Source organism: Solea senegalensis, linkage group LG18 (assembly GCF_019176455.1).
Source record: "Solea senegalensis isolate Sse05_10M linkage group LG18, IFAPA_SoseM_1, whole genome shotgun sequence".
Lineage (NCBI taxonomy): Eukaryota > Metazoa > Chordata > Actinopteri > Pleuronectiformes > Soleidae > Solea > Solea senegalensis.
Window position 1 is genome coordinate 5,809,980 of NC_058041.1, and position 27,401 is coordinate 5,837,380.

General features: G+C 41.0%; 1 protein-coding gene across 1 annotated transcript in view; it reads right to left on the reverse strand.

Moving 5' to 3' along the window:
- Positions 1 to 27,401, reverse strand: part of LOC122758930 (RNA binding protein fox-1 homolog 1-like) — a 319,477-nt gene that overhangs the window by 169,285 nt on the left and 122,791 nt on the right. The window contains exon 5 of the mRNA XM_044013335.1: positions 24,139 to 24,204. The gene's annotated coding sequence lies outside the window, so the exon portion shown is untranslated. The remainder of the gene's footprint in view (positions 1 to 24,138; positions 24,205 to 27,401) is intronic.

Genomic DNA, 27,401 nt, shown 5'->3' on the forward strand with positions numbered 1-27,401 from the left:
AAACAAAAACAAATCTAATATAGAGCCTAAATGAGATTTCTGCTTTGGTTATTTCCCTCTCATCTGTATCTTTACCTCCTTAAATGCCTCACAGGAACAGTGGAAATGACAAGAAAAGTTAGCCTAGTGAGTTGAACAAGGCTTTTTAAAAACAGCAGGGATCCACTGGATCCACGAAAACCCCCATATTTACTCCATGTCAAAAACGTTATAGATAATTTAAACAACTGTATTCTTTTCCTCTTTTCAAACTCATATTAAGGTCCAATCATTGTCACAGAGATGAGGCCAGAGTGAAAGCTTCAACTGCGTGAAAAAGTTAATCCATTTGTACAAAACTGAACTAAAAAGGTAATGTGAAGTTCAACTAATAAATGCTTTGCCTACTTAATGTCATCTTGATCTCCAGATCTTCACAAAATTAACTAGGAGTAGGATGAAAATCTGTGTAACAGTGCCCTCTCTGGATATAAGAGATTCAAGTCACTCTTGTGTTGCAAAGCAATTGTATTGAGTACAGTTTGTTTCATTCACTGAGGGATTCCAAAGAGCTTTGGGGCGAAAATGATTATATGATTATCACGTTCTTTTTGAAATAGGGTAAGAATAAGGATAGTGCACATCCTGTAAGTGCAGGAGCGCATGTTTACATTGCTGTGACAAGATGAGTTAAACAAAAAAGAGATTCCCATAGGGTGAACAATTATGATTTATTTAAATGCACTTTCATTTCCTGTGTATTTACATCTAAACGCTTGTGACATTTCACTTATTTAGAGTATTTCCTCAACAGGACCAGTGCAGTTGAATGTCCACCTAAGCACTGAAGTGCTACTGCCTTCACTCCTCTAGCAAAGCAGAATAATCTTCTTTCTTCTCCACTACACCATATGGAATATGAGTAATGAGATACAATATATGATAAAAGCAGCTAGGACCAAAGATGGAGAGAATTCTGATGACCAGGGGTTGATAAAGGATGGTGGAAATAAAAACAAGATTATGTTATAAAAAAAAAAAAGAGCAAAGAGACAGAGGGATGTGGGGAGCTGAGAGGAAAATGGGCTGAGCGAGCAGAATGGAAAATGATGGTGGGAGCGAATTAAAGAAAAAAGAGGGAAGAAAGAGTGCGAGCTCGGAGGAAGATGATGCTGATGAGAGGCTCAACAGCCAGTGTAATAAAGCATGCTAAGTGCAAGCCACCAGATTTACAGGGCCTTTACACCACAGCCGAATGTGCCATCATTTTTTCTCCCAAAACGTTAATGTCGCACAGGACTGCCATAAATACATCACTGTGCTAATTTAAGGGTCCACAATGGAGAAACCCCTCCATTGTTCTCTCCCGGGGCTCAAAAATGCCCCGGAATAATGGGAATTTTTATGAACATGCGGGAAAAAGGATGTTCACAATGGTGCTCTTGCGCCTCCGCAGCCGTGCCTCCGCGATGGTCGTAAGATGTAAAACACAAAACAAACAAATGGGCGGGAGAGAATGGGCTTTTCCTCAGATCTGTCATTTCAGTGGCTCGGCATAACGAGTAGTGATTGCCAGCTTCTGTCTAATAATGCCTTCACAATACGTCTTATTATGCATAACTGCGCACACTTGAGAGAAATACGGCCGGGGGTTCGCTGGGTTATCGGTGTCTTGTCCCGGGCATTGTGTTACAGCAACACAAAACAGAAATGATGTATGTGTTTGTGTGCGTTTCTTTTTCTGACCTTTTCAGGACCTTTTTGAGTTGGGGCGAGGGGAGGGGCGGCGGTGCAGGATCACTATCATTAAACAGTACAAACCTCAAGCACAGGGTGAGTAGTCGACGGCACTGAAAGGCAATCAGTGTGAGAGATGAAACTGACACTTTTTTTGTTTAATTTCTTCCGCCCGCCTGTCGATGGAGGCCCTCTCACAAAAAGGTAAAGCATTGGAACAATTACACAGCGTCACATAATGTGAGGTGCAAGGCAAAGACAATGGCTAGTAAGTGAGAGATGGCCGTTCGGCACTTGGCGGGGAGCTAATGAAAGCTGTAATTAAGTGTCAAGCGGCACTGAGGCTGGGGAGGAAGAGGAGACTCTGCCGAGGCCTCACGCTGCGTGTTTCCTCAGATTCATCCAGAGACAGGGGCCTAAAGTGTCGGCTAGACCGCTGTGCCGAGTCAGGACGAGCCTTTTCCACTGTGCACACGCGCACACTGTGAACACAACACACACAAAAGGAATTCAAGATGGCCTTTGTTTCAGAGTCACTTCTTAACTGTTGTCAGTTTCTCCCTCAGTGTCTCCCTCGTGTGCTCGTGGAGAAATCTTAGCTCTGCAGCAAAGTTGTTGTTTTTTTTTTGGTTATCTAACAATTCTTAGTGTAAGCAAAACTGTATTCATGCAGGATGTTTTATTTTGGAGGGCATGCAGTGTGCGTCACAGAGTCGGCTTATCTATTTTCATTTCTATTAAAGAATCTGAAACATGGTAAGGTCCTCGGAGTCACACCCACCAGTGTAAAGCCAATTAGACGAGTGGTTGTGGAGAAAGCAGAAGGACAAGCACACAGATCTCTGCCTTTATTTGTAGCATCATGGTAACATCCTTAATATAAACAGCAGGAACAAAATGCTACACACGCTGTTTGTATGAACAACTGCACAAACGTACTGTATATAAGGGTTTTCTTTATGTAGAAATCGGATTAAATAACCATTAGTTGAAGAACTCGCGGCACGTAAGCACAACAGCACAAGAGATCCAGATGTTGGCACGTTGAACCCCCAGTCAAACAGGATCTATAGGGCCATTATCATCGAGGCACTTCACTCTGCCAAAAGCAACACAAGCCGCGGCTTTTATCTTTATTAATATGGCAGAGGAAAACTTCAATAACCGCTATGTAAGGAAGCGAATGCAAGGGAAACATAATCGTATTAGACCAGATCGGAGGAATTAGGGGCCGCAACCGTTAGTAACTCAATCAATTACGAATGGATTACTTAATTAATCATCAGCTATTTTGATAATCAAATGTGCCACGTAACAAAGAAATCATTAAAGCTGAGTCATTTTGGTTTGTAGATGAAAACGAGACATTCAGGAACGTCGTACGTTTGGGGTTCGGGGGACCATTTTTCAACGTTTTATGGACCAAACAGCTAATCAATTAATCAAGAAAACAATCAACAGAGTAATTGTTAGTTGTGGCCAAAGGAGCAGTGCTCAAAAAGGCTCAAATGGGCTCGATGTATTCAGTATGTTGTAAGGTACTATACGGTACCAATACTATGAGGCCAGAGAAGACAACACACAGAATTGATTGTGTGTCACACACTGTAGAAAGTTCTCTGGGAGGCTGTAATGCAGTGTGTGTGTGTGTGTGTGTGTGTGTGTGAGGGAGCTCCGTGATTTATTTCTACACGGGGTGGACAACACGAGTGAAACAGCACATGACAGAACACCTGAACGCCGCAGTAACTCCCGCCAAACATTTCTAACAAAACACACCTTTGTCGAGGAGACGCAGAGGAAAGAAAGAAAGCTAATTAAAACGTCTCTCCCATTTAAAGGCTGAAAATTATCGCCGTGATTTAAACAAGCACTCTTTACCAAATCATAAAAATGCACACGTCCCATCCTGGTGGCAGCTGTTACTCCTCACTTCTCCTGCAGCTGTCTCTCTCTCTCTCTTCTTCCACCCCCCCCTCTATGTCTACACAGACTTAACAACTGTAGTTCGAGATTAAATTCTCACAGTTCATTTAATACAAAGCAATGTTAGAATTTTGCATCGGATGTTATGTCGGTGATATTAAGCATGTGAATCCCCTCCCTCCTCCATAGACAGCAGGGATCTAAAACAGCGAGTGTAAATGTGAGGAGCGGCAAAAATGATGCCAAGCAAAACTTTTTCACCGACTCATTCAATCATCCTCTCATCTCTTATTCCCGTCTTTCTCCATCTCACTCACTCCCCTCCCCCCTCTCTCTCTCTCCTCCCTCCCTTGTTCTCCCCGCTGCTGCTTCCCCTCTCCTCCTCCCTCCCTCCCTCCCTCAGCGGGAGGAGACAGCAGTAATGACTATAATTAATAATGGAAATAAATGCAGCATTTTAAAACTCACTGGGATTTTATTCTTATTGAGTCTTATTTCTCCTGTACAGCTGTGCCTCTGCGCATGGACTGATTAAAGAGCTTGTGCACACACACACACACACACACACAAGTTCTCACATAGTAATTAATATTTTCTGTTTCATAAACAAGCCGAGAAAACCATGAATCACATAAAATCATATGGTTAAAACTCACAAAATGTATCAGTTTATCATTTTGTTAATTATTCACCCACAGCCCAGTGTTCACATGTGTTTTTTATTTTTAGTGATTTGATAAAAAGAAATAAATCTCCTCTTGTCGGGTGAGAGCGTCTCTGTCTCGGGTTTGTTTAGATTAGACCTGAACGAACAAACTTAAATTGTGCATCAAACTACTACAGCAGAACTGCATTCATGTGCACGATGATGATCTTTTGATGTTACACCAAAAGCTCTGTTGCTCACTGTACTATGGGTTTTCACTGCCATCTGTTGGCAACCCGGACACGCTGCCTCCAAATACAAACACACGCTATCATCTCAAGCATATTTTAGATATGCACACAGTCTGGTTCTCACAGCCTCTGATGATGTCCGAGTCAAAGGGAGTGAGATTGAGATGGGTCACATGAGATTACAGGAGATTATGGAGACAAATAATAACTCATGATCATAACTGTGTATTTTGTGAATATAATGGGATAAAGAAATGCAGATGGATTATATAAATAAAGGGAAACATAAATACAATAAAATACTGAGGTGGGTAGGAAGATTGATTATGCAAAAACATGTTCAAACTTCCCAGGGCTGGCTTGGGTTGTAGTAAAGCGGTCTCACCACTAGGTGGTGGGATCAGTAAAGGAATAGCAGGTTTCCAGTTTCCCTTCTAAAGGGCATCTACATGTAACTGGTTTATTACAAACATTTAGGTCTCTCGTGATAGCAAACACAACCAAATTCATAACATATTTCATGAGAAAAACATTCTACTGAACTGTGTAACGATAAAGATGTGAATTATTTTCTTTTGTCAAAATCGCTTTCCTCCTCCTCCTCCTCTGCTGCTGACACTGAGTTGCAGAGTTCATTACACGCAGACTTTAGTAACGTGTCTCTTTAGTAATTTGTTGTGCTGCAGTCCTCGTCGTAAAGCTTCAGCGTCTGTTATCTACGTACTCGTTTATTCCCAGACTCTCCATAAACACAATCCCTCTGACCTCACGCAGCCTCTTTCACTACCACTCGCCTCCAACCCGATCTGTCCACGACCAGACGACAAACCCGGGGCCTTCTCCATAGAGTCATTAAAAAAAGAAAAGAAAGAAAGAAAGAAAGAGGGGCAGTGAAGTATGTGAGCATGTGCAGCCCTGCTAAGCAGTGTTGATCATTCAGAGTTGCAGAGCTTCCCCCTGCTGGACTCCCAGCAAAAACAAACTTCAAAAGTTAACAATCAACTGACTTAGAGATGAGCAAGCACTCCCTGCTGCCAGCGGACAGGGAGAGTGGGATGACAGGAAGAGTGGGGAGGGATAGGTAGGTGATCCTTTCTGACTTCCCTTTGCCTCTCGCCTCAGGCTAAAGCCTCAGCCGCAGTAAACCTTCCCACCAGTTCCGCCCTCTGCCTTCAACCCGATCACCTTCCACAGATAAACAACAACTGCTCATTCGCCTGTCAGCCTCCCCCATGCTCACCGAGTTATCTCCAGCTCCCACTCCCCTTGTCTGTGCTGCTGTCAGTACAACCCACCACGGGCACTTTCCTGGAACACGGTCATATTTGGCCAGGAGAACTTGTCTTAAACTCCTGACACAGCAGGTTTGACTCACGTCCAGGTTAGAAGCAGATTGTGGATTTCATGCACACAGCTCAGTGCAACAGCAGGGATATACTAATCTGAGATGCACACTGATGTATTTAATAAACCTGGTATTAACATCCATCCTTACAGATGCAATCACACGCGAACAACACGTGTTAAGTAGGACTGTGCACATGCACCTGTGTCAAATACATCATTGTCTGTGGTTATGACTGTACAGATGTGTCTGTTGTCAACGGCATTGTCACTACTGTTACCATATTTGAACAGGTGTGGGGAAACAGGTGCAAAACGCAATGTTCAACCTACATTATATATATATATATATATATATACACACATATATACATACATATACATATATATATATACACATATATATATATATATACACATATATACATACATATATACATATATATGTATACGTACATATATGTATATATATACTTATATATACACATATACATATATATATCTTGCTTTAATATTATTTTTTGCGATGCTAACATTTTATATATATATATACGTATATACGTATATATATAAAAAATTTATATATATATATATATATATATATATATATATATATATATATATATATTATATAAATAAAATAAAGACGAGGTTTTCAGAGGGACAAGGGGTGCAGAAGAGTATTAGGGCCACACCATTCTGAGAATTTTTCTGATTACAGTCAGAATTCTGAGAATTCTGAGAAAAAGTCAGAATTCTGCACAGTGATGGAAACGGTCGTGTTTAAAGCCAGACCCACTGTATTCTTGTGTTGTACTGAGAACATAAAGACCAGTGTATAACATACTGTAGATATGTAAATATTTAGTGACGGGATAAAGTAGTGTATACATTGAGTTGTGTGCAATAGGAACGGTGACGAGATGTAAATGTATGTGTTGTCATTGTGAATGTTGCACAATGTGTTTGAAATAAAGAAAAAACAAACAAAAACTATGTGACTTATTAGTATGTGACAGAGAGAGAGACAAGGGAATAGAGAAGAATAGAGAATCAAATCCCTACTCTTGCTGCTATCAAATTAAACCATTAGTGTAAAACCATTCTGTGCTCACATGCGTTCTCAAATCACCTCCACATGTGGATTCGGACATATTCAGGATGTATTTTAGTTATCAGGTGTGGACCGGGTCAAAGAGACTTAATTCAGGTACGTGTTTCATTGTGAATGCATGACACACCGAAGCCCTTGAGATGTGACATTGGACAAATTGGTCTGGTGGAATTGTTTTTTTTTTTTGTTGTTGTTGAAATTCTTTTAAATCTCAGATTCAGCCTTGTATCAACAACAGTAACCGAGAAAGACTCCTCCATATTTTGGCAAATATGTTAAGAAGAGAGAAATAAATTTGAAGATTGCATGGCCTTGGGGCGGGATGAGGTTCGGGGAGAGGAAACAAAACAATCAAAGCAAATAGATTTACTAGCTCTTGTCTCTTATCCAGCTGCCTGTGTGCATAACCACAAAATTAAAGTCATATTTTTCAAAGTGTGTTAGTGTATAAAACAATAATTCATATGCTTACAAAGCGCAGCTCCTCCAGTTTATGGCTCGCTCAGACTAATAACCTCGCAAAACAACTTTCAGTCTTTGATTATACTAATGAAGGAGTTGTAGGCGACTGTAAATGTATATAAAGATTTTGTCGAGCAGAGGCTAAATAGAACATTACAGTGTTCTCCTTGGACCAACGGCACTTAAGGGGACATTTATTTTTACATTAACTCCACTTTCTGCTCTTTTAGGGGAGTAATAGGAAAGGCTAAAGCGAGCGATGTAATGCAGTACATTTGCAGCCATTTAACTTATAGGGACTTTTAAGTGAAATTGGCAGCCTGTCAAATGGCTATAATTACTGCAAAAATGTAAGATGGGAGTGTGCACTTAAAATCCATCAAGATTATTTCATTTCCAGATGCATTGTAGTGGATATAGATGGTGTCAAAAAGTGTAAGTGAGTTCTTTCAATGTGCAGTGTGCTGTTTTTGGTAATACTTTGAGTTGCTGTTCCAGAAGTTCACATGCCCCGTTTGCCCTATAATTAATGGTATTAATGGGGACAGAATGGCACAAAATAACAGTAAGGGTTTCAGCAGCTGCAATCTGTCCATATTTTATATAAACGTTTGTCACATTTGTGAATTTGGGAGTCTGACTAATTGCAAACCACCTTGAAAACTATTGACCCGCGAGTGGACGGACACCCGACTGAAGGCTGTGTTGTGTACGCGTCGCGTCTGCCGCAGCAGTCCGTGTGTAACTCTTCTCTGCTGCCCGGGTATGGATCGCTCGGCAAGAAAGATGTGGCATAAAGGTCAGCGAGACAGGAGTGGACGGTTCAAATACATTCTTTTTTTTTTTAATTAACTGTGTTAATTTACTGTCCAGTCAGGCAGTCATTAAATCACCAAGCACCCTCCACCATTTCACTCTGACGCACAAATTAATTTTGCTGTGCATTTTGCCGGTGCAAGCAGGTACTAAAAAAAAAAAAGGTAAAATGTATCCCAGGTACATATACAGTACTTTATAACGATTCAGTGATTTATTAATGCATATTGTCATGTTCATTGGCCGTCTGCCAGAGTGCATAATACTTACTTTGAATACACATTGAGGGAGTGAGCACATACGGCTATGATGTTTAAAATGTGCCGTATAAAAGGAGTTTTTTTTTTTCGTTTGTTTTCACTCCATCAAACCAAAAGAATGCCGTCATTCATTAGAATGAAACCTCGTTCAAACTTTAGCTGCATTTCCTCTTTAATAGATGAGGTTATATTTTTAGGTTTCAGGCATGTTTACAACCTAATTATCAAAAGGACTTTACAAAGGAAGGGCGTCTGCTTATACTTGGTGTGGGTGGTTTGTAGGATTTTTATACTTCAGTTGTGTAAATCTTAGTGGAACGCAAAGGGAGCGATCTCTTGGCCAATGAGTGAGCACACGGATACTCCACATGTTGACACACATACACACACACAGAGAGAGAGAGAGAGAGTAAGATAAAGAGTATATCTACTGTTTTCTATTTGACTTGTATTTGAAGAAATATTAGAATTTCTTCTCTTTTTTTTCCAGCAGACAGGCTTAAATCCTTCCCCTGGGCCATGAGATAGTGTGAGGAAAGCCGGCATAGCCGGGCAAATAAGAGCTGAATCACTGAAACATCTCCACTGCTTGCTTTATTCATGGAAACAAGGGGATGAGAGAGAGGGAGAGAGAGAGAGAGACTTTGTGTAAAGCTGAGTTTCAAGATGTTTGAAGGTCGCCCCGCGAAACAAAGACAGTAAATACCTGAAGGTTTCCTCCCAATGAATATCAATAAAGAACATTATATTATTCATGTTCAGCACTTTCACAAAAGTGAAGGAGGAGGGAAAGGGATATGAAGACGTAAGCATGAAGGCGAAATGACACAATGACATGATCGTTATCCTGATTGGGGATGTTGTTACAGAAGCCCGCGTTTGCTGTGACCGGTATTATCGTCGCCCGTGTGTCAGCTTAGCAGGCAGACTGTGACATGGAACCATCACATCCCACACTCTTATTTAAAACAGATAACACTTCTATCTCATGCCACAGCAGAGGATTAGTGGAGACCTCTGTTCTGGACCCTTTAAGAGATTTCCTTTCTTTACAGTAGTATAGACTTTCATAATGCTCTTCTAGTATTCAGTAACCTTTTGAAATCTAATCTCGTAGCTAATGTTGTTGTGACACCACAGATCCAAGGAGTGAATACCAATTTTGGTCAATGCCGTGTTTTTGAACATAAATAAAGCTGCAAAAGTGCAGGAGCGCGACTCGGGAGCTGTTGACGACTGGCATTAGAATGCATCTCCACATACGTCTCGCATGACCACTTGTGATCAGCTCCGTCTTCCCCCGCTCTATATGCAAATAACATGTACATCATTTCTGTTTACAAAGACCAAATGATGTTGAGAGAGAGAGAGAGTGAGAGAAGGAGAGAGAGAGAGAGAGAGAGAGAGACTGGGGTATGGCGATGGAGCTGAGCGCTTCACTGCGCTGTGCACAATTCTTAAATTAAATAAGATTTTATGCAGCGGCGTGAGGTGACTTTTACACAAAACTGCGGAGAGAAGTGTTACCGACAGGTGTTTCTCACAGAAGTGAGGCACACCAGTGTGAGTCTTTTGAGTTAAAAAATCAGCAATTTGTGAGTAAATGTATGAGTTACACATTCCACAGCAGTTGTTTGTGGTGGTGCAGAAGATGCACTTGAAGTCCACTTACAAATGTGCCCTGAGTGACTGGATGTCAAATGCATCCTCAGTGTGTTCACACCTGCAGATAACACTCCAGTGCTTAACTTTCAAACATGAGCAAATGCCCATTACATTCAAACCATTGTCACATGCGTTCACACAATGCTGATTAAGCTTATCAACTCCCTGTGACTCTCTCTGTGAGTGCATTTACATGCTTGTTAAAAGTCAAAGTTTAGTCAGACTAAGAGAATAATTAGGTTTTCTTAATGCCATGTAAACATGTTAGTCCGACTAAAATCAAGCTAGACTTAGTCGGACTAACATACCTGGATAACGTGATTCATAGTCCGATTACTCCTGCTTGTATATTCTTAGTCAGACTGGAGTCCTTAGCTCCATTAAGTGTGTCTCCTAGTATAGCAGTGTTTAGATCTCGTGTCACCCAGTGACATGTTTTATTTTAGTGAAGTGTAACAGCTGCAGCAATTTGACGGAATTAATATTTGTTTTGCCCGCCCACCCGCCCCTGTGCTGCTGTTGTATACTCACAAACACTCCCTCAGTCGGGGCTGATAGTTCTGCTTGACAGAGCCCATTTTCAGATGAAGGACATGGCATAAAAAATAGTGTTACTGTCATCATTTCTGAGCACAAAGTCTTAACAGAGGCAGAACAATAACATCAACAAAAACAAATATCACCAAAAGACACAGATTTAGGAGCTTTAAGCCGCTCACTGCTAACTACAGTAGATCATGCATGTCACTGCCACATGTGTGAATACAGGTGTCACACAGACACGTTGATCCAGCGACATATTTATAATACATGCAAGGCTGTTGAAATTGGACACAGGACGGGGCTTGTTGTTATTACTTTACTGTCAACAAAAACACTGGGAACAACATATGCAGATTTTCCAGGAAGGACTCTTTGTACATTCTCCATGGCAGCTTGTTTACACTCAAAGTCTCACGTGCCACACACGTGCGCGCGCATACGCACAGACCCACCTCATCCGAAATAGGGTGTAGCCAGTGTGAAACTATGGTAATGTTGCTGCAGCATAATTAGCCAGAGGATTCATGAGTGAGTGAGAATTCATCATGTCCTTTGTGAGGAATGAATTACGGCTGCCAGACAGTGGAGGCGTAAGGGGGACTGGAGAACAAGTGCACGGGCAGGTTTTTGCTGATATCTCAATGTAAAAAGGGGGGGAGACCAGAGGAGAACGACAGATAAACAAATGCATGCTCCAAAAAAGTATCAAATAGAAAATGTGAATAAAAGCTAATTAAACTGTATTTGGATGAACGGATGACATACTTGTATTTGTTTTCTGTCATAAACGCTGACCTTGTCAGGCCCAGGAGCCCTAATGGAGACAAAACCCTGGTCCTAATGAGGCAGAAACTAATTTTTCAGGAACTACTTGACTAAGATGTCAATTGTGGTTAGGCAATAACTGGTAATGGTTAAGGTTAGGGATATGGCTTTGGTTAGCCTGTACAAATGGAAGTCAATGCAGTGAACCTGCGTGTGTGTGCTTTCATTTGATTGTAAGAGGCACTGGGATGAACCGAGTGAGGAGTCGGTGTGTACAGAACGGACATATGTAAATGACCCCGGGTATAGGACGTAAAAACTCATTCAACACTACTTAACACTGGAGGAGCGAAGAGGAGGAGAGTGGAGCGACTGAGAGGGTCCTGATGTTTGCTTCCTGTGATCATAACATGAACAGAGGGAGAGAGGAGTTGATGAGCTCACTGTCACTCACGGACGACTTCTGGCTGTTTTCTATGTCAAATGTTTTTGAAAAAAAACCATAAATGATGGCCCCATTTATAATTAAATAGACACGCATGTCTATTTATAGCCTATATCAGGGGCCAGATTTGATAATGTGGTCTAATGACGACACCAGGAGCCTGGTTGCTTCTGGTTTGAATGACGCTGCTCAAATCTCAAGGCTTTACATCCGGGATTAGTTTTGGAAACCGTTGACTACATCCATCCATCAGTATACAGTCAATAAGAACGGGTTAGATGCTGTGAAACAGGTCAGTGTCATCGTATGAAAGGAACTGGTTTGGATGTGTATGTGAAGGTGAAGTGTTGAAGTAACCCAGGTGGTGGCAGAAAAGGGGAATAATAAGTGAATGTATGCCTACAGAACAGCACACACACATTCTCTCCCTCTCTCTGTGTTGACTATAATCCATCCAAGGCCTTTGAGCCTTTGGGTGTTTAATGTAAACACGGTGATAACACAATCAGTCTCTGTCCTCTCCATCCTTCTTTAGGTCTCTCTCCTCTGCTCCTGGGCCAGATAATGGAGTACATGAATGCAACATTGGACTTTTAAGACTGTGGGCTGTTTTCTGGCTCCCTCACATTTTGCCTTTGGTGTCAGTGCGTGTGTGTGTGTGTGTGTGTGTTGCTGTAAAACAAAATGCACAACAGCCAGTGAATAATGAAGCCAAGCATGGCACAGCCACCTTTTAATCTCAGCAGGCCTGCAGCTCATTGCTTCAATGCTTCCCACTTCTGCAGAGCTACAGCGACAATACAATTATAATCACACACTTATCGCACATGCGACAGCAACAACGGCTTTATAACGTTGACGCAACGGAAATGCAATGACAGCATCGCGGTGCCACAACGACGATGTAAAATTGCTTCTTTTCTTTCTTTCTTTCTTACACAAATACAAATGAATAGACAGAAGCATCCACCCACAACATGCTGATTAAGTCAATCAGCTCCGCATGACGCTCACTATGTTTCTCTGTATAGCGATGTTTAGGTCATTCCAACACGGCACACAGGATCGGTTTTATGTCAAGACATCGCACTAGTAAAGCGAGACACCTGCAAACAGTGTCCACAAAATGTTTTCAGATGAAGTTACATCGTATCTGTTCACACAAACTAAGCAGAAGCAGAATAATGACATCAATAACGACAAAAAACACCAGAAGAATTTCCTCTTCTTCTTCTTCCCCAAAAACTCACATTGACAGGTCACATATGTTAGACTTGTAAATAATGAGATTCTCCTGGGTTAAGATGTGAATAGTTATATAACAATAGTTGAATAGTTGTAAAACAAAAGAAAAACATTCAGAGTTCTTGTTTATTATGCTATTACTTTTACTGGTCCGGCCCACTTGAGATTAAATTGCGGCCCCTGAATTGAAATGAGTTTGACACCCATGTTCTATGGATAAACAGAGGAACAAGAACAGTTCCAATACCCAATGCAGAAGTTTAATTTGAACTCTGCTGCCTGCTGACAGTAAAAGTACACTAGTTCTGTTTCTGTTCTGTGCAAAACTGGTCTGAAGCCTGTGCAACAGATCCATCAAACTACAGCACACACGCGGCATATGGAGGAACACCACAATAGCAGGATGAGCCATGTGGTTTCAAAGCAATCATCATGCTTATCATGGAATCAGCGATAATCCCCTCATATTGAAACAAGCAAATGAGCAAGACGGCTGCGAGTCGGATCTTCCATTAGGCTAATCATGCACAGTGCCACTCTTCCAGATGTTATTTCATTACACCACGCAATGGCGCCATTGTTTGCATAAACACTGTAGAGGGATATCTGATTGACAGAGTTGAAACAATAAGAGGCAGCTCTGTTTGAGCGCTGCAGTTTGTTCAAAGGGATGCAACTAACTGGCTCTGTGAAGTCTGTTTTTCCTTTGAACCTATTTGTCTTGTGTCTCTTGTCCCCCATTTCAATGTCTTCCCCTCCTTTTGTCTTTGTCTTTTGACTATAAGGAACTATGTAAATAATAAGAGGGGAAATCTGTATGATTGTTTTTCAAAGTAGACTTGACGCGAGCACTGCAATAATAAAGAATCTTGTGAATCTGTACCTCTGCTTAACAAATCTACATATGGTTCAGAGACTTTGCTCTGGGATTGTTATATGTGTGTTTCTGCGACGCACAGTGAATTAAGAAAACAATCAAATTAAGCTGCAACATATTTTTGATGTTGCTAGATTTTAGCCCTCATAAACCCTCAGACAATAATGTAGAAATCCAAGCTTTTGTCTGATTAAAGTCTTATTAAAGAGGACCAAATCAAATCAGACAAAGTTTAACCCATTACTGTTTTCTTGGCTTTCCACAGTTAGATTTTATTCTGGAATGCACTCTGCAGATTATGTCATGTTGAAAGAAGTGAGTATTCATCATGACCTCTGACCTGCCGCTCCATTGTAAAGTAAATACAATGGTGTGAAACAGTTTGTCTGACCATCAGCTCAGAACTCTTACAAGCAGTTTGCTCAAAAGCATCACTGTTACACAACTGCAGTTTGAGCCGACTACAAAACATCACAAAACATCAAGAGGCAGGATGTTTTGTTTTACTTGCGAGGAAAAAACAACTACAGGCACACACTTACACTTTTGGTAGTAATAACATTCCAGTTTGTGTCGTTTTTGTGCAGTAACATATGTGAGGACGAACTTAACCGAATTAAATTGGATACAGTGCGAATGATTGCTCCCCCCCCCCACACACACACACACCCTCCACTTTGCTCCCGTGATGTTGCCCGGGCAGCGCAGACAGAATAATGTACGACTTTCATAAGAAGGAAAAGCCTCACAAGCCCATGCAAATAAGTGTGAAATTGCAATATAATAATATATGTAAATGATATTGTGCTGAAGAGAAGATTCATTATTTCCCTGGCTATGCACGAGTGTGAGAGGCAGAAGACCACAAGAAACAAGGGGGAGAGCGACAAAGCTACAAAATCAAAGCGTTTCACGGGAGCAGTGCACGGTTGCAGATTCAAAGTCACATGACCTTTTTTTCACCTTGCTGCATGGACAGGCGTCATAATTCCTCAAAAGAGCTCTTTCTTTTTTTGGAGAGTTGCGTTTAACAGGAGCAAGTAAGTTACAAACTCTTATGGATTAGTCCATCCTATAATAATTTGTCCCTCAAACATAATATTGCTCTTCCCCACTGTTATGGCATTATATATGAATGCCTGTCCCTGGCATTAACTTCTTTTGTTTTTATTAATTAATACAAATTAGCATATTTGTAATGGTGGTTAAAACATAAAACTGGGGATGCACAATCAATGGCAAAAATCACAATTTCCAATCGTGCAATATCCCAAATGAAAGGCTTCCAAAAGTGGTTATATCTATGACTTGAATAAAAAAAAATAGTGACAGATCTCACAGTGTTTGGGTTATTATTTTTAAAACAAGACAATAAAATGCTATTCCAAACCTAAGTGAAAAAACTAAAATGTATTCACTTGGCTCTGGTAAAAGGCAAAAAAACCCTCACCCAATTAAAACTTGTAAGGTTGAAAATGTGTAGAATACTGCTTTAAATTAGCAAATGTGATAATCTACGATTATCCAGGATAAGTCTAATGTAACGATTACAATAACCTGATACTTTAGTGTCCATGACTTAAACAATTAGACATTTATGTGACACTATATGAAGAAAATACCAATTATTTGTATGGAATTGTACCTTTTTCAACACGGTGAACACGTCTAACTGAAAATAGGTCAATAATAAACAGGATGCACATGCGTACTGTGCATGCTTATGCTTTTCCTTCCCAGAAACCACACGTTTGCAGATGTTGAATTCTGCTCCTGCTTTTGTTTTCCTGAATATTCTCAGACAGGTCACCATGTTGTGCTGGCAACACCCACTCCTCCCCTCACCCGCCTCCACGTCCTCCAAAAATAAACCATAATTAGCTGCTGTATTGGCGATTCCATGGCACCAAGAGAAGGAGAAGAGACAACATGTGTCGGGTTTTTTTTCGGGAAATTGATGTGCTAATTATGACTAACAACTCCTTAAAATGCATTTGGTTCACAGGGAAATATGGAGATTGCCTGTTTGGGGGCTGTCATATCTAATTAAATATGGAAAGTAGGGGAAGACAGACTTCAGCAGCCTTTATTAAACCAGCGTTAACTTTGGCACCCGGATTTCATTGTAGGTTATGAGATGACATTGTTCACTTGGTTCAGCTCTTAAAGCAGACACACGCGTGTACTCGCACGCAGATGCACACGCACAATTACCTGCATACGGGACCTCATGTGGCCTTCGCATCCCTTTGATGCCTGAGTTTACACTGATTAAGTCATGCTACGCAGCGTGAACTCCATTATTAATGTAATATAATTTAAACAAGCAGCTGCAGTGGAGGTCATTGCTGCTGCAAACCTTCAAAAGAAGCAAAGAGGAATAAAGAACGGTTATTTACTACTCGGTGGCACATTACCAGATTTACACACCTGCCTCCGCAGAGTGTTACAAATGGTTCACACCTTCCCAGTTAACTCACTGCTACGTTCCCCCCTTTCCAGACTTGTTGTTTTTATTGATTTGTCGAGAGCAGGAGCCGTCAAACATGGAAATTGTTCAGTCTGATACGGGGTCAATATCAAGGCCACGAGCAATATTCAACACTGCCTGAGTCATGAAATTCAACAAATTAATAAATATTAATGTGCAATGACCTTATTTTTTCCCTTTACTCGTGCATACATGTACAGACTGTATTGTTCAATAGCAAAAGAGGATTGTTCAATCATGTTATTTTCCGCACTATGGTGAAGTTAAAACTTCTGCAACTCATCTGAAATCAAAGAGATAGTATCCTTGTCTTTTAGCTCCAATTTTCTCAAACAGCTCTTGTGAAAATCAACAAGTAAGGTTGCACCGGGTGCTTGAATATTATGAAAATCAGGTATCTGAGATCCCGGGAACTTGTTTTTGCTATTACCATTAATCGTAAATCACATGTTTGACGGTCAGAGCAGCACCATCCATTTGCGAGCGTGTGTGTAAATGAGAAGCAAAAGTATTTCGTCTGTTTTTATGGAAAAGTCCTCTCCTTGTGCCGACCATTATTTGAATGTCGAAGGGACTCGCGTGGCCTTGGAGCCCTGACCTCAACCCCATCCATCACCGGAGTGCTGTATCTCTGCCAGGCATTATCAGCCAACAGTGTTGGATCTCATTAATGCTTGTGTGGCAGGAAAGAGCAGAGCCCTGCAGTCAGGTTACACCATCTGTTGGAAGGTCTGAAACCAGAAGAGTGGAAGCTGTTGCCGCAGCGTAGCGTTTAAAGAAAGACATGCTCGCCTATCACATATGGATGTAACCTTTTAGTCAAAAGACATTTTCGCTCGCTTCACATAAATACAAATTGTAGGTTTGAGTGCTGCGAATCCCTGAATCCCTGAATCCCTGAATCCCCCCCACAGCTTTAGGGTGATGTTTGCAGCCTTGGATAAAAGCAGTCTATAAAACACATTAGCGTTTTTCAGGGGCAAATTTCCAAAGCTCTTTGTAGCCTCTTGCCTGCCGTGATGCCGGTTGACATTTAAAATGTGCAAACACACAGCACCTTGCTCCTCCTGGAAGGGTTAAATGTTTGCGAAAAGTATCCTGCAGCGTCAACACTGGCACCACTGGCTTAGCCTCATTAGCATAAAAGAATGTAGCCTCGGAGAATGTGACAAAAGGGGGGGAGGGAGGGAGCAAATGAAGGAGCAGGAGTGGGGAGAGAGAAAGGGAAAGATAGATGGAGCTATGGAGATGAGGTGAAACAGAGAGCTGGCATCCTGCAGCAGTCAAAGGATGGAGAGAATGAAAAAAACAACAACTCTACAGCATTATTGTCCGATATAATAATCTGAAGTTAACGTCTCATTCATTACAATAATGGATGCACCGATAAAGACACGTTATCACTGGGCTCGTTGGTTTATAGTTACACTGATAACGAGTATTAAAGCATTTAATTAAACGTATGCCAATTATAAATTAAAGGTTATTTCATATATTGATATTTAATATATCAAATAAATGACCAAATGATAGATTTGGGATGTACTGTTTATAAAAACTAATATAAATTGGTGTGCACAAAGGTTGCTGATCTATTTTCCTTCTTTTCTAGGAGGAAAAAGAATTTGAGAAACTGATTTAATCTCAACACGGGCACCGTTTCATTTCACATAGATATCTTTAATGTTGGCGACTGGCAGGAAATTCACGTCCTGTCATCTCTATTGGCCTCTGCTCGGCCCTCGCTGTCCGCCTTTTCTTTTCACTTTCTTTATGTTGCTCTCCCTCCTCTAACCCTCCCCTCCCCTCCCCCCGTCCCCTGCTCCCTCAACCTCTCAGGTCTCTGTACACACACACACACACACACACACAGACAGATAATTTCTGTCACTCGTGAAATTTAACCCATCAAAATCTTACAGATATAATGAATAAGAGTCCACGTCCTCAGAGGTTCCCAGTAAAATAACAATAGGAACAAAAACCTAAAGAACATGCGACATCACACAGTGAATGTGAATGACGAGGATGAATACACTGAATTCACACACGGACAATTGTACTTTTTTATGTCAGTATTTGTCGATACTGAATGGAGTGAAATTATGACTCTGATTCCTCATTATGTACATTTTTATGAGTGAACCCTGCTGAAATCAGAAGTGTAAAAAGCTAAACGTAAACACATTTGCTATTATAAAATATTAAACGTAATAAAAGAACGTAATTATAAAACAACACAAACATAATAAATAAACGCAAATTTAGAACACGCTAACCAAGATGACTCATTCAGCTAATCACCGCTTACAACAAAGAGAAAATGAAATGTATATCGTTTATATAATGAACTAGCTTTTTACACCAGGCATTAGTTTTTTAAATAAGACAGCAGGGATGAATGAACTTTAGTGTTTAGTTATTTATGTCTTTATGTATTTGCATGGGGTCTGGGAGACCGAAGCGATGAGCCGACCTCGTCTCGAGTGCCATCTCTGATGTAAACAAAATAAATAGTAAATACAAATTCTTTATTTAGTGCCGAATCGAAACAGAGTGTCCGACACAGTTCAAACATCATTAATTGTTTTGTTTTTTTTACTATTTACTCCTGAGCCCTTTCACCAAAACAGCTAAGAACTGTTGCATGTCAGAGTTTTGCACTATGTTGCATCAGGCTACACACATGAACACACACACACACACACACACAGACAGAGAAAGGCCCCACATGGCCTGCACACACCTCCGATGACTCCTTGTCTGGGTGTTTTATCACTTTTTGCTCACAACCCGTTTCTGATTGATTGCATGCGTTTCTCAGGTTATCCGTCTGTCTGTCACTTTCGTTTAATGCTTATTTCCCGTTTTATGTACCTAATGCTGCAACAGTTGCACATCGTGTTGTGGAGTTCCACTTTTTCTTTTCTCTCTCCCCCCCCCCTCCAAATCAGAAGAAACACGAGAACAAATAATCATGTTTTTTTGAACTTGCCGAGTGTCTGCGACACACACACACACACACACAAAGCCCTTGTGTGCAGTCCTTGCCCCGTCTTAAACTCATGTCATCTGAACCCAAAAAAAAGAAAAAAAAAGGAGCATCACTATCTAATGCATGCAGTATATATTCACTGCAATGCTCTGATGGGCACTTCCTGTGGGAGTGTTTACTCAAATGATAGCTGCTGTAAAATAATACAGCCTCATCTCACAGACATAATACACACGCGCCCGCGCAAGTACACACACAAACACTGGCATGAATTCCATTAGTGTGATTTACAGTTGATCTTTAGGAGGTACAGAGCTGGAGGGGAAGCCTTTTACTTTCTCATTTGAAGGAGCGAGCAGACCTCCTCTGTCTATGGATAGATAGGACGATGGATAGTGTGGCGTGGTGGGCCGCGAACACCAAGGAAACGTCCTCCAAATCCACAAACAGTGACAGTAAACGGGAGACGCGGCGCACTCGCAGACTTGCAGACACACAACGGAACTAAGAAAGATGGGTGGAAAGACAAATGTGAAAAGAAAGTGGGGAAAACTAATTGAGAGAGAGAGAGAGAGAGAGAGAGAGAGAGAGAGAGAGAGAGAGAGAGAGAGAGAGAGAGTTCTCTTTAGATTCACCTGGGGCTGCCCACGAGATTCACAAACTCCCATTTTAACACTGCATATATGTGCCCAATTAATCTTTCTCCGGAGAAAGACTGCAGATGGATGAAAGACGCCGACGTGCAACACTTGTCTTCAAGTTGCTGGTACTGTATAAAGTGCAAGGTAACACATTCATCATCCATCTTCTAACACTTTATCTTTCACATGAGGGTCGCTGGGGTGGGGGGGGGCAGAGAAACCCCCCACACACACACACACACACACACACGCACGCGCAAACTCCACGCAGAAAAGATAACACAAATCAATACCAACGCAATGAGGACAAAATATACAGGCCACAGGAAAAAGTTATGATCCTACTACTGAAATATTTTAGCGATGCGCATAATTAAAACAAACAACCAAATCAATAAACAGAAGTTGAAATATACCAAATGTAGGTGGAATAATCACGGAGGAAACACATGCTCCGTGGCCTGAACAGTTGGATGGCTTGAATGTCCAAATGAATATCACAGAATAAATGCTGCGGGACATCATTTTAACATCCTTACATTTAACAAAACGCCGCATTATCTGCATGTGTAAGAACAGTCTTACAACAGGTCTGTTACAAGCACCAATTTACAATTGATCTTCTTCTTTTTTTTGCCTTTTTTTTTCTTCATCAGTCATTTTCCTTCCTCTGACAGAGAATACCTAGACAAGGATTTCTCTTATTGAGACAGTGAAGCTGTCACTTTCTTCTCCTGGTGTCTGAGAGTGAAGTTCCTGAAAGGAATTTTAAAATACGCACTTTAAGCACATTATTTTCTATTTGAATGCAGGCTCCCCTGGGTCTGGATGATACAGCTTTAAAAGTGTCAAGAATTTTCCAGAACTCTTGCAGCAATATGACTGAAGCAAGTGACTGCCACGCACAGAAAAGGAATCATTTACATATTTTCATGTATATATATATATATATATATATATATATATAAAAATAAATGTATATATATATATATGGAGCACCTTCCAGGACCCTAACATCAGAAACGGTTTCAGAAAAAAAGTTATGAAAAAAACAAACAGTAATGAACAAATGCTCCCATGGAAGTAAAATAAAAAGAGGGAAGTTCTAAAGTTGAGGAGCCACGGCCTCACAAACACCATCTCCCCCCTATAGTTTTTTAAGTCAAGGAGTGAGCAACAACCAACATCAACCGTCAGGGATCTTAAGGAACTGTGGCACAATGTACAGAAGCCTCAGAGTTAACGGTGCAGCAGTAAGGAAAGAAAGCTGCAGCCAAACCTGCTCTGTGTGCATCACAGATGGGTTCCTGACAAGTAAGACTTTCTGCAGGAAGAGAGCGGATACAATCAGTTTTTCCATGACTGTGACAGCTGGCTGGGATTATCATATATCCAACACTCACTGTGGCACCGCACTCGCATAGGGTCGTGAACTCTGCGTGCCAGAGAGTGGTGCATAAACTAAACGTCAAGAGTGTCCCAGCGTCTTCCAAAAAGCTCTGTTGGGATGCAACAAAGAGATTTAAACACAGACGGAGCAGTAACACACTCATCACACATGAATCCTATCAAACGGAAATCCAAAGTAGACAAACATTCTCATTTCAATTACATTTTAGAACCATCGCATGGGAATGAATCAAACTGCATTATGTCCATGTATGTGAGGTTGTCCACAATGACAACAAAATGTCCAGTCTAATGTATGTGTGTGCACCTCAGTGTGTGTGTGTGCGTGCAAAAAAGTACTTAAAAAGTACAATTAATGTTAAAATAATAAAGAATCAAAAACCCTCTCTCTTCTTATTTCCCGTCGACACACATGCATGTGTACACACACACACACACACAGACAGCCCCAAGCTCACCACCACCAACCCCTCAAATTAATAGGGTTTGGTTCATTTGAGTGTTGTGACCTAAGGCGATATTCAATACAACCATACAGGTTACATTCTCTCTAATGAAGGAAAGGCTGTTCATTTCAAGGTTTCAAATAATAATAATAAAAAAAAAAATGTAAAAACATGGGGGTTGAAAAATAAATTACTTAGAGAGCTGTTAAATTGTCAAGGCCAGTGGCATTCATGCAGGATTTCTTTCAGTGCTGCTGCTGCTGCTGCTGCTGCTGCTGCTGCTGCTGCTGCAGCACCGGAGAAGGAAAAGAAAAAGAAAAAAAAAGGCGAAATTTCCTTTCAACAAAGTTAATTTTTATCTGAATGTTATTGCTTGACCCAAAGTGAAACTTTACAGTACAAAAGCAAAGTTAAAAGCCAACACTTTAATTGATCATAACAAAAGTAAATTCAGGAAGAGCCTTGCGTAGGCGGCTGCACAGAAGCTGATCTTTTTTTCTCTCTCTGCGGAGCCATTTTAACAATTTCAATGTTTGACTATCACCGTGATCTTAACTGCACTTTCACATTATGGTCATTTTGAAGTTTTATTGAATATAAGTTTTCCTTAAATCCACAGGAGCCGCGGCGGGAGTGTCATCCAATGTCTCAAGGGTCACAGTCCACTGAGAGAAGAGGAGGGTTTCCTCATTTGTCTTCTGCCTGCTTTGTGGTGACGAGTAAAGTGACTCAACTTTCCACTGAAGCAGACAACATTACAGCCATATCAGCTGAGGAGGAAATAACAAGGAGGGTGGGGACAGAGGAGTCAGTTCCTTTGGATTGAGTTTCTTCTCGACGTGGCTGTGGTTTCTCCTCGATTTAAGTTGAGCCAGTCCGGCTTCAATCAAAACCCTTTTACTTTCACTTAATGAGGAAGGTGTTTGAAGTTCCCTGGCATAATCATAAAGTGTTGTTTGATATGTCTAATTTAAGTATTGCTTGGGACAGGGCTGCGTATATAAATATACAGCCTAGAAGCAAAGCAGACTATCAGAAGTAGCCCCGTTTGGCCATAGCTCCACTTTGAATCAACAGCAAGCTATAGACCTGAGCAGACGATCATGACAATAAAGCATCTGAAAAGTGGCATATGGAAGTATTTTACGTTTTTTTTCCCGACAAATCAGATGGAAAGCGCAACGAGTGATCAACCTCAAGTGACTAATTGTGAGCGTAATAATAAATAATGTCGTGTTTATGGGTCTGTGTGCTGCCAGGGGAAATATCTGAATATCTTTGAAGGAATATTGTGTCACATAATATTAATTACAGTACATAATGGTTGGCATCTCACAGGAGTTCTTGGTTTGAATCTGGGCTTCCACATGACATGTGTACATGTGTTTTCTCTGGAAACTTTCACTGTTGTGTGTAAATATGGAAGTTGGTCTGTGTGTGGGGGTGTGTGTGTGTGTGTGTGTGTGTGTGTGTGTGTGTGTGTGTGTGTGTCGGCCCTGTGATAGACTGACAACCTGTCCACGGTGTATCCCGTCTCTTGTCCAATGTCAGCTGGAATTGGAGTCGTGTTAAACGACAACTTTGATATATACCTCTGTTGTTAGAACATCTTGTTATTGACAGTTTGCTACTTGGCTGATAGTGTCCATAAATAAATAAATAAATAAATAAAAAGTTTGCCCCCTTTTTTGGGAACTGGGAACCTCTGCAGACCTCTGCCGCACTGCAGTTGTGAACCACCACCTTTAGGTCTGTAGGGATATTGTGAGTGCACAAGGTGGATCATGTCTGTCCAGTATAATCAGACTTTTTGACAGCAGCAGAAGCCAGAAGCATGAGTTCCAACAGGTGTAATAAGACGCTTCCGAGTTCCCATCAGCTCTCGACTGCTGGGAAGTTATTTACAACTATTGCTGAAGGACTGTGTTAATTTACTGGAGTGATACGGTTTTATTGTAGTGCAGCTCATCTGATTACGACAATATGATGCATTGATTTTGACAAAGATCCAGCACTGCTCTAACAAAAAAAAGGAAGTGTGTGTGTGTGTGTCGACAGTTAATAGGGAAATGTTGCTTACTGTAGGTTAGGCTGTTGTTGATGTAGTGGATGAGGCACCTCAACGCGTCTTCAGTTGTACGTCACACTGTGGAGAGACACAACACAACAAATATTTGAACACATTTCAAGGATTAAAAATGATCCTTTAATCTTCATTTTAACATCAGCATGTTCACTGAAACAAGTCTTACTAGACGTTACAGTACAGGCAGATTTTTAAAGAGTGTCCCATCCAATGGGTACATGAATCAAAAGGCTTATGTCTCAGGTGTAAACATGGCACAAAGCGACCATCGTCTATCCCTTTCAATTCCAGATGTGTCTGCAGCATCGGTGAAGTTTTACAAAGAAACACAATCCATGTCTAATCTACTCCGACTCTCGTCTCTGCATCAAAAAACACATTTTCCCTGCTGTGATGATGATGATGACACACTGTGTGATCTCAGGTGATGGAGTCTGCTCGGCTCCGCTCTGGAATACCAAACGCGGGCCTGTGACAAGAAAACACAACCTTGCCTGACCCCCGCACTCACGCTGGGTCAGGTCTTTATTTGTAGAAAGTGAATGGGCACATGGAGATCGATAATTTGCTGTCAGAGCCTGAACATTAGCTCATAAACCAACGTATGAGTAACTGTTTTGGATCGCTGTCGCTCTTGCACTTTTTCTTTTTTAGGGATCGATAACAAATAAATAGAAAATGTAACACAAATATCAGCTTTTGTTTAAACACAACCTCAAGCATTTCACTTGTTGGTAGGCACTGTCAGTTTCCTCTCATATTATTTGTGCATAGCTCTAATGGCCCCCACTCTTGAAACTAAAGTTAAGTGTATACAGTTTGACAGATCAGTGTGGGGGCAGCCAGCAGGCCACACAGATGGTGTTTCATGGCAAACCATTTTCCACTAAACAGATACTGACAGCTACCCCAACGGCTGGCAGCCCCAGCTCTCCCTCTAACCTGCACAATTAAAATATTTCTCCCCCAATAGCAGAGGAGAAGAGGGAAAATATTGGAGATGCAAGTCTCCCTAGTTAAACATAATCATGCCAAACGGTATCTGTGGACCACAGAAGGGGTAAAGAGAAAATGGGAAGTTAGAAAAACAAAAAAAAACACGCAAGATGCTGCAGAGAGACCTTTGGGACGGCTCTGATTTCCACTCTGACCGACGGCCGTTGCCTTCCAAAGTGTGTCTGCACAGAATGTGTACTACTTTCAGGGAGAAGTGCGACGGTGTATCCAACAGACATTACAGAGATCAACGGATGCAGCGGCAATGGCAAGGGAACACTCGGAAACAACAAACACACAAGCAGGTGAGTTCCATCACATACACAGAAGGTCCCCATGGATCCAGACTGCACCTTATTGTCAAGGAAAAGCACAGTAAACAGACTCACGGGAATCCTAACACAGTGGAGTCGGTGTCAGTGTAAACATCTCCAGCAGCTCATCTTGTATGATCAGTGTCCCACATGTTATTTGCCTCAGTGGTTGTTGTTGTTGTATTTTTTAATTGGTGCCAATAATTAGTGTTGCCCGTCTTCAAGGTGTCCTCCGTTTCCTGCCTCCCGCCTGTCTCGGGTTGTTATTGGATGTGTCAGTATTTATTAAGATGTTGCCGTTTTTATGATGTTAATATGATGTTATTAATGATAAAAAAAAACAAAAAAAAAACAAAATGCACTCACAATTTCAGCCAGTCACAGTACATGTATTTTTCGTTTTGGCTTGGGACTGTGATGGTTCCCAATCCGTTCCCTGCAGAGAGTAAATCAAGTCCTGATCATTGCTGGAGATATGTAATCCATCACAAAGATAGCTGATGAAAGCAATGCTTTCTGGCAGCCCGGCTCTCAGATCATGGATGTTGAGGTGTTCTGGACCGGGCTGGCGGGGACAGTGTACACTTTGAACTTTTGTTCATTGTGATGGATTACTTTTCCCCTAAATAAGCTTCAAGTGTCTGCATGTTGATTCTCACACTGCAATGAATTACCGGGAATCCATCTAAAAACCTCCCAGACAGTTTTGAAAAATGACCAGCAGCAACGTGCTATACATCATTTGCAGTTAATTGGCACAAAATAATAATTGCAAAATCCCCATCATGGTAATTTAGCTTTAATACATAATTTCTTATGACATCTCAGTAAGGAAGTGTGATACTTTTTAACTTGAGGTAGTTCTTGGATCTCAGTGTTCTTTATGGATTTACATTCACCTGGATTTTTGCAGTACCTGGTAAGAACTTGGAATGTCAGCGTGCTACATTATTCCTCTGTGTGCTATAGGATCAAATGTCAAGATACGGATATTTTCACCCGTGCTCACACATCAAATATGCATTTGAAGGTTGCAGATCAGATGGGCATGAAAAACAAACTGTAGCTATAGGAGAACATCGAGTTGGCTGCCTAAAACTGTACGAGTTAGGAAACTGCTGTGGACACTTTAGATGAGCTATCTGAAAAGCAGCAACCACAAGTGCCTCCTCACAATTAGTGAGCAGCTATAATCAATATTCTATGCATTTCTAAACCAAAAAAAAAAGCTAAATCCAAACAGAGATTGTCTGCATGTCATCACATCTAATGCAACGCTCCACCTTTACCATCCACTCATGCTCCGACATTAAAATTAAAACATTATTGAGAGAGCAGAGGCTCGTGTAGAAGCTAAGCACAACAAAGCAAATAACAACTTGAAAATTAATTATGCTAATGTCATGTAACTGAGGGCTTTATAAATGAAAAGTGTTTTTTTTTATACATGAAAATAATATTTGCTGAAAATAAACGTTTGTTTTCAGCAATAAGCCAGTGAAGGACTACATTCTTACTCGGGCGAGAAATTGACACAATATTAGGGCAGCTCAGTGGGAGAGCGAGTTGTGTTTCGACTTGAAGGTTGTGGGTTCGATTTTCTCTGGCTGTGCTAGTATACTGTACACACCGATGTGTCCTTGGGCCTGGCACTTAACCCCTGCACCGGCAGTGTGTGGATGGGTATGAAAGACGAGTGATTAAAGATGTATGTGCTGCATGAAAGTGTGACTTTGAGTGGTCAACAAGACGAGAAAAGTGTTATATAAACACAAACGATTTACCTGTTTGGACTATGGTACACTCCAAATCTAATAAAAATAATGATCCTATTCTTTTTCAACAGACCAACCCTTCCCTCTCAATCTACAATCTACAACTTGTGGTAGAAATCTACTCTACTATTGGAAAATTCATCAAGCCCATGCAACAGTATACTGATGAAAG